We start from the raw sequence: 9,239 nt of genomic DNA, 5'->3' as shown, positions 1-9,239 counted from the left end.
AAGCAAGAGCACCCAGTTTGTTGGGTGCATACAGGATAACAGCAAGTCAGTTTTCCTGACTCCAGCCGTCCTGGAACATATTTTCAGGGCCCTGACAACATCTAGCAACTTGGAGTCCTCCAAACACTGACACCACCTTAGGGAGAGAACTGGGGACGAGTCCGCAGCTCTGCCCTGTCCGAATGGACAAACAGATATGGGCTTTTTTGAGAAAAAAACCACCAATTTGACACTCGCCTGGTCCAGGCCAGGGCCAAGAGCATGGTCACTTTTCATGTGAGATGCTTCAAATCCACAGATTTGACTGGTTTTAAACCAATGTGATTTGAACTACGTTGAGATCCCACAGTGCCACTGGAGGCACAAAAGGGGGTTGTATATGCAATACTCCCTTGACAAACTTCTGGACTTCAGGGACTGAAGCCAATTCTTTCTGGAAGAAAATCGACAGGGCCGAAATTTGAACCTTAATGGACCCCAATTTGAGGCCCATAGACACTCCTGTTTGCAGGAAATGCAGGAAACGACCGAGTTGAAATTTCTTTGTGGGGCCTTCCTGGCCTCACACCACGCAACATATTTTCGCCACATGTGGTGATAATGTTGTGCGGTCACCTCCTTTCTGGCTTTGACCAGGGTAGGAATGACCTCTTCCGGAATGCCTTTTTCCCTTAGGATCCGGCTTTCCACCGCCATGCCGACAAACGCAGCTGCGGTAAGTCTTGGAACAGACATGGTACTTGCTGAAGCAAGTCCCTTCTTAGCGGCAGAGGCCATAAGACCTCTGTAAGCATCTCTTGAAGTTCCGGGTACCAAGTCCTTCTTGGCCAATCCGGAGCCATGAGTATAGTTCTTACTCCTCTACGTCTTATAATTCTCAGCACCTTAGGTATGAGAAGCAGAGGAGGGAACACATACACCGACTGGTACACCCACGGTGTTACCAGAACGTCCACAGCTATTGCCCGAGGGTCTCTTGACCTGGTGCAATACCTGTCCCGTTTTTTTGTTCAGACGGGACGCCATCATGTCCACCTTTGGTATTTCCCAACGGTTTACAATCATGTGGAAAAAACTTCCCGATGAAGTTTCCACTCTCCCGGGTGGAGGTCGTGCCTGCTGAGGAAGTCTGCTTCCCAGTTTCCATTCCCGGGATGAAACACTGCTGACAGTGCTATCACATGATTTTCCGCCCAGCGAAAAGTCCTTGCAGTTTTTGCCATTGCCCTCCTGCTTCTTGTGTCGCCCTGTCTGTTTACGTGGGCGACTGCCGTGATGTTTTTCCCACTGGATCAATACCGGCTGACCTTGAAGCAGAGGTCTTGCTAAGCTTAGAGCATTATAAATTTACCCTTAGCTCCAGTATATTTATGTGGAGAAAAGTCTCCAGACTTGATCACACTCCCTGGAAATTTTTTCCTTGTGTGACTGCTCCCCAGCCTCTCGGGCTGGGCTCCGTGGTCACCAGCATCCAATCCTGAATGCCGAATCTGCGGCCCTCTAGAAGATGAGCACTCTATAACCACCACAGGAGAGACACCCTTGTCCTTGGATATAGGGTTATCCGCTGATGCATCTGAAGATGCGATCCGGACCATTTGTCCAGCAGATCCCACTGAAAAGTTCTTGCGTGAAATCTGCCGAATGGAATTGCTTCGTAGGAAGCCACCATTTTTACCAGGACCCTTGTGCAATGATGCACTGTTTTTAGGAGGTTCCTGACTAGCTCGGATAACTCCCTGGCTTTCTCTTCCGGGAGAAACACCTTTTTCTGGACTGTGTCCAGAATCATCCCTAGGCACAGCAGACGTGTCGTCGGGATCAGCTGCGATTTTGGAATATTTAGAATCCACCCGTGCTGTTGTAGCAGTATCCGAGATAGTGCTACTCCGACCTCCAACTGTTCCCTGGACTATGCCCTTATCAGGAGATCGTCCAAGTAAGGGATAATTAAGACGCCTTTTCTTCGAAGAAGAATCATCATTTCGGCCATTACCTTGGTAAAGACCCGGGGTGCCGTGGACAATCCAAACGGCAGCGTCTGAAACTGATAGTGACAGTTCTGCACCACGAACCTGAGGTACCCTTAGTGAGAAGGGCAAATTTGGGACATAGAGGTAAGCATCCCTGATGTCCCGGGACACTATATAGTCCCCTTCTTCCTGGTTCGTTATCACTGCTCTGAGTGACTCCATCTTGATTTGAACCTTTGTAAGTGTTCAAAAAATTTTTTAGAATAAGTCTCACCTAGCCTTCTGGCTTCAGTACCACAATATAGTGTGGAATAATACCCCTTTTCTTGTAGTAGGAGGGGTAATTTAATTATCACCTGCTGGGAATACAGCTTGTGAATTTTTTTTTTTTTTTTTTATACTGCCTCCTTGTCGGAGGGAGACCTTGGTAAAGCAGACTTCAGGAGCCTGCGAAGGGGAAACGTCTCGACATTCCAATCTGTACCCCTGGGATACTACTTGTAGGATCCAGGGGTCCTGTACGGTCTCAGCGCCATGCTGAGAACTTGTCAGAAGCGGTGGAACGCTTCTGTTCCTGGGAATGGGCTGCCTGCTGCAGTCTTCTTCCCTTTCCTCTATCCCTGGGCAGATACAGTATGATCTTATAGGGACGAAAGGACTGAGGCTGAAAAGACGGTGTCTTTTTCTGCAGAGATGTGACTTAGGGTAAAAACGGCGGATTTTCCAGCAGTTGCCGTGGCCACCAGGTCCGATGGACCGACCCCAAATAACTCCTCTTCCTTTATACGGCAATACACCTTTGTGCCGTTTGGAATCTGCATCACCTGACCACTGTCGTGTCCATAACATCTTCTGGCAGATATGGACATCGCATTTACTCTTGATGCCAGAGTGCAAATATCCCTGTGTGCATCTCGCATATATAGAAATGCATCCTTTAAATGCTCTATAGTCAATAAAATACTGTCCCTGTCAAGGGTATCAATATTTTTAGTCAGGGAATCCGACCAAGCCACCCCAGCTCTGCACATCCAGGCTGAGGCGATCGCTGGTCGCAGTATAACACCAGTATGTGTGTATATACTTTTTATGATATTTTCCAGCCTCCTGTCAGCTGGTCCTTGAGGACGGCCCTATCTATAGACGGTACCGCCACTTGTTTTGATAAGCGTGTGAGCGCCTTATCCACCCTAAGGGGTGTTTCCCAACGCGCCCTAACTTCTGGCGGGAAAGGGTATACCGCCCATAATTTTCTATCGGGGGGAACCCACGCATCATCACACACTTTATTTAATTTATCTGATTCAGGAAAAACTACGGTAGTTTTTTCACATCCCACATAATACCCTCTTTTGTGGTACTTGTAGTATCAGAAATATGTAACACCTCCTTCATTGCCTTTAACGTGTGGCCCTAATAAGGAATACGTTTGTTTATTCACCGTCGACACTGGATTCAGTGTCCCTGTCTGTGTCTGTGTCGACCGACTAAAGTAAACGGGCGTTTTAAAACCCCTGACGGTGTTTTTGAGACGTCTGGACCGGTACTAATTTTTTGTCGGCCGTCTCATGTCGTCAACCGACCTTGCAGCGTGTTGACATTATCACGTAATTCCCTAAATAAGCCATCCATTCCGGTGTCGACTCCCTAGAGAGTGACATCACCATTACAGGCAATTGCTCCGCCTCCTCACCAACATCGTCCTCATACATGTCGACACACACGTACCGACACACAGCACACACACAGGGAATGCTCTGATAGAGGACAGGACCCACTAGCCCTTTGGAGAGACAGAGGGAGAGTTTACCAGCACACACCAAAAACGCTATAATTATATAGGGACAACCTTATATAAGTGTTTTCCCTTATAGCATCTTTTTTATATATTTCTAACGCCAAATTAGTGCCCCCCCTCTCTGTTTTAACCCTGTTTCTGTAGTGCAGTGCAGGGGAGAGCCTGGGAGCCTTCCCTCCAGCCTTTCTGTGAGGGAAAATGGCGCTGTGTGCTGAGGAGATAGGCCCCGCCCCTTTTTCGGCGGCCTCGTCTCCCGCTCTTAACGGATTCTGGCAGGGGTTAAATATCTCCATATAGCCTCCGGAGGCTATATGTGAGGTATTTTTAGCCAAAATAGGTATTCATTTGCCTCCCAGGGCGCCCCCCTCCCAGCGCCCTGCACCCTCAGTGACTGCCGTGTGAAGTGTGCTGAGAGGAAAATGGCGCACAGCTGCAGTGCTGTGCGCTACCTTTAGAAGACTGAGGAGTCTTCTGCCGCCGATTCTGGACCTCTTCTTACTTCAGCATCTGCAAGGGGGCCGGCGGCAAGGCTCCGGTGACCATCCAGGCTGTACCTGTGATCGTCCCTCTGGAGCTGATGTCCAGTAGCCAAGAAGCCAATCCATCCTGCACGCAGGTGAGTTCACTTCTTCTCCCCTAAGTCCCTCGTTGCAGTGATCCTGTTGCCAGCAGGACTCACTGTAAAATAAAAAACCTAAGCTAAACTTTTCTAAGCAGCTCTTTAGGAGAGCCACCTAGATTGCACCCTTCTCGGCCGGGCACAAAAATCTAACTGGCTTGGAGGAGGGTCATAGGGGGAGGAGCCAGTGCACACCACCTGATCGGAAAGCTTTACTTTTGTGCCCTGTCTCCTGCGGAGCCGCTATTCCCCATGGTCCTTTCAGGAACCCCAGCATCCACTAGGACGATAGAGAAAGGGGTTTTATGTTTGGGGAGAAAAAGCAGCCAGTGTTTTGTTCCCCCATCAGATGAGTGAATGAAGTGTGTGAAGAAGCGTGGGTTCCCTCGATAAAAAAGTTACTGATGGCGTACCCTTTCCCGCCAGAGGATAGGTCACGTTGAGAGATATCCCCTAGGGTGGATAAGGCGCTCACACGTTTGTCAAAAAAGGTGGCACTGCCGTCTTAGGATACGGCCACTTTGAAGGAGCCTGCTGATAAAAAAGCAGGAGGCTATCCTGAAGTCTGTATATACACACTCAGGTACTATACTGAGACCTGCAATTGCCTCAGCATGGATAGTGCTGCTGCGGCGTGGTCTGTTACCCTGTCAGGACAGGGATACTATTTGGCTAACCATAGAGCATATTAAAGACGTCGTCTTATATATGAGGGATGCACAGAGGGATATTTGCCGGCTGGTATCCAGAATTAATGCAATGTCCATTCTGCCAGGAGGGTATTAGGGACCCGGCAGTGGAAAATGCTGACTTTAAAAGGCAGGTTCTGCCTTATAAGGGTGAGGAATTGTTGGGGATGGTCTCTGGGACCTCGTATCCACAGCAACAGCTGGGAAGAAAATTTTTTACCTCAGGTTTCCTCACAGCCCAAGAAAGCACCGTATTATCAGGTACAGTCCTTTCGGCTCCAGAAAAGCAAGCGGGTCAAAGGCGCTTCCTTTCTGCACAGAGACAAGGGAAGAGGGAAAAAGCTGCACCAGACAGCCAGTTCCCAGGATCAAAAATCTTCCCCCGCTTCCTCTGAGTCCACCGCATGACGCTGGGGCTCCACAAGTGGAGCCAGGTGCGGTGGGGGCACGTCTCGGGAACTTCAGCGACCAGTGGGCTCGCTCACAGGTGGATCCCTGGGTTCTGCAAGTAGTATCACAGGGATACAAGCTGGGGTTCGAGGCGACTCCCCCTCGCCGTTACCTCAAATCAGCCTTGCCTGCTGCCCTCGGAGAAAGGGGAGGTAGTAATGGCGGCGATTCACAAGCTGTACTTCCAGCAGGTGATAATCAAGGTACCCCTCCTTCAACAAGGCCGGGGTTACTATTCCACAATGTTGTGGTACCGAAACCAGACGGTTCGGTGAGACCCATTCTAAAATTAAAATACTTGAACACTTATATACGAAGGTTCAAGTTCAAAATGGAATCGCTCAGGGCGGTTATTGCAAGCCTGGACGAAGGGAATTACATGGTATCACTGGACATCAAGGATGCTTACCTGCATGTCCCCATTTACCCTTCTCACCAGGAGTACCTCAAAATTGTGGTACAGGACTGTCATTACCAATTCCAGACGTTGCCGTTGGTCTGTCCCCGGCACCGAGGGTTTTTACCAAGGTAATGGCCGAAATGATGATACTTCTTCGGAAAAAGGGAGTTATAATTATCCCGTACTTGGACGATCTCCTTATAAAGGCGAGGTCCAGGGAGCAGTTGTTGGTCGGAGTAGCACGATCTCGGGAAGTGCTACAACAGCACGGCTGGATTCTGAATATTCCAAAGTCGCAGCTGGTTCCTACGACGCGTCTACTGTTCCTGGGTATGGTTCTGGACACAGAACAGAAAAAAGTGTTTCTCCCGGAGGAGAAGGCCAAGGAGTTGTCATCTCTACTCAGAGACCTCCTAAAACAAATACAGGTGTCGGTGCATCAATGCACGCGAGTCCTGGGAAAGATGGTAGCTTCTTACGAAGAAATTCCATTCGGCAGGTTCCATGCGAGGATCTTCCAGTGGGATCTGTTGGACAAGTGGTCCGGGTCGCATCTTCAGATGCATCGGCTGATAACCCTGTCTCCAAGGGCCAGGGTGTCGCTGTTGTGGTGGCTGCAGAGTGCTCATCTTCTAGAGGACCGCAGATTCGGCATACAGGACTGGGTCCTGGTGGCCACGGATGCCAGCCTTCGAGGCTGGGGGGCAGTCACACAGGGAAGAAACTTCCAAGGACTATGGTCGAGTCAGGAGACTTCCCTATACATAAATATTCTGGAACTAAGGGCCATTTACAATGCCCTAAGCCAGGCTAGACCCCTGCTTCAACACCAGCCGATGCTGATCCAGTCAGACAACATCACGGCGGTCGCCCATGTAAACCAACAGGGCGGCACAAGAAGCAGGATGGCGATGGCAGAAGCCACAAGGATTTTCCGATGGGCGGAAACTCATGTGTTAGCACTGTCAGCAGTGTTCATTCCCGGAGTGGACAACTGGGAAGCAGACTTTCTCAGCAGGCACGACCTCCACCCGGGAGAGTGGGGACTTCATCCAGAAGTCTTCCAAATGATTGTACACCATTGGGAAAGGCCACAGGTGGACATGATGGCGTCCCGCCTCAACAAAAAGCTAAAAAGATATTGCGCCAGGTCAAGGGACCCTCAGGCGATAGCTGTGGACGCTCTGGTAACACTGTGGGTGTACCAGTCGGTGTATGTGTTCCCTCCTCTGCCTCTCATACCCAAGGTACTGAGAATAATAAGAAGGAGAGGAGTAAGAACTATACTCGTGGTTCCGGATTGGCCAAGAAGAGCTTGGTACCCAGAACTTCAAGAAATGATCTCAGAGGACCCATGGCCTCTGCCGCTCAGACAGGACCTGCTGCAGCAGGGGCCCTGTCTGTTCCAAGACTTACCGCGGCTGCGTTTGCCGGCATGGCGGTTGAACACCGGATCCTAAAGGAAAAGGGCATTCCGGAGGAAGTCATTCCTACGCTGATTAAGGCTAGGAAAGATGTGATCGCAAAACATTATCACCGCATATGGCAAAAATATGTTGCTTGATGTGAGGCCAGGAAGGCCCCAACGGAGGAATTTCACCTGGGTCGATTTCTGCACTTCCTACAGTCAGGAGTGACTATGGGCCTAAAATTGGGTTCCATTAAGGTCCAGATTTCGGCTCTGTACATTTTCTTCCGAAAAGAACTGGCTTCACTGCCTGAAGTTCAGACTTGTGTTAAGGGAGGGCTGCATATTCAGCCCCCGTTTGTGCCTCCAGTGGCACCGTGGGATCTCAACGTGGTGTTGGATTTCCTGAAGTCGCATTTGGTTGAGCCACTTAAATCCGTAGAGCTAAAATACCTCACGTGGAAAGTGGTCATGCTGTTGGCCTTGGCGACGGCCAGGCGTGTATCAGAATTGGCGGCTTTGTCATGCAAAAGCCCTTATCTGATTTTTCATATGGATAGGGCGGAATTGAGGACTCGTTCCCAATTCCTTCCTAAGGTGGTATCAGCTTTTCATGTGAACCAACCTATTGTGGTGCCTGCGGCTACTTGGGACTTGGAGGACTCCCAAGTTACTGGACGTAGTCAGGGCCCTGAAAATATATGTTTCCAGGACGGCTGAAGTCAGGAAAACTGACTCGCTATTTATCCTGTATGCACCCAACAAGCTGGGTGCTCCTGCTTCTAAGCAGACTATTGCTCGCTGTTTCTGTAGCACGATTCAACTTGCACATTCTGCGGCTGGACTGCCGCACCCTAAATCTGTAAAAGCCCATTCCACGAGGAAAGTGGGCTCTTCTTGGGCGGCTGCCCGAAGAGTCTCGGCTTTACAACTTTGCCGAGCAGCTACTTGGTCAAACACATTTGCTAAATTCTACAAGTTTGACACCCTGGCTGAGGAGGACCTAGAGTTTGCCCATTCGGTGCTGCAGAGTCATCCGCACTCTCCCGCCCATTTGGGAGCTTTGGTATAATCCCCATGGTCCTTACGGAGTCCCAGCATCCACTTAGGACGTCAGAGAAAATAAGATTTTACTCACCGGTAAATCTATTTCTCGTAGTCCGTAGTGGATGCTGGGCGCCCATCCCAAGTGCGGATTGTCTGCAATACATGTATATAGTTATTGTTAACTAAAGGGTTATTGTTGGGCCATCTGTTGAGAGGCTCAGTTATATTTCATACTGTTAACTGGGTATAGTATCACGAGTTATACGGTGTGATTGGTGTGGCTGGTATGAGTCTTACCCGGGATTCAAAATCCTTCCTTATTGTGTCAGCTCTTCCGGGCACAGTATCCTAACTGAGGTCTGGAGGAGGGTCATGGTGGGAGGAGCCAGTGCACACCAGGTAGTCCTAAAGCTTTCTTTAGTTGTGCCCAGTCTCCTGCGGAGCCGCTATTCCCCATGGTCCCTACGGAGGCCCAGCATCCACTACGGACTACGAGAAATAGATTTACCGGTGAGTAAAATCTTATTTTTTCCCCCTTCTGAGGAATTAAATGAAGTGTGTGAAGAAGCGTGGACTTCCCCCGATAAGAAACTGGTAATTTCTAAAAGGTTACTAATGGCGTACCCTTTCCCGCCAGAGGATAGGTCACATTGGGAAACATCCCCTAGGGTGGATAAAGCGCTCACACGTCTGTCAAAGAAGGTGGCACTACCGTCTCCGGACACGGCCGCCCTAAAGGAACCTGCTGATAGAAAGCAGGAGGCTATCCTGAAGTCTGTATGTACACACTCAGGTATTATACTGAGACCAGCTATTGCTTCAGCATGGATGTGCAGTGCTGCAGCTGCGTGGTCA

Source organism: Pseudophryne corroboree, chromosome 8, assembly GCF_028390025.1.
Source record: "Pseudophryne corroboree isolate aPseCor3 chromosome 8, aPseCor3.hap2, whole genome shotgun sequence".
Lineage (NCBI taxonomy): Eukaryota > Metazoa > Chordata > Amphibia > Anura > Myobatrachidae > Pseudophryne > Pseudophryne corroboree.
The sequence above is the reverse complement of the archived record's forward strand: the minus strand, read 5'-3'. Positions refer to the sequence as shown.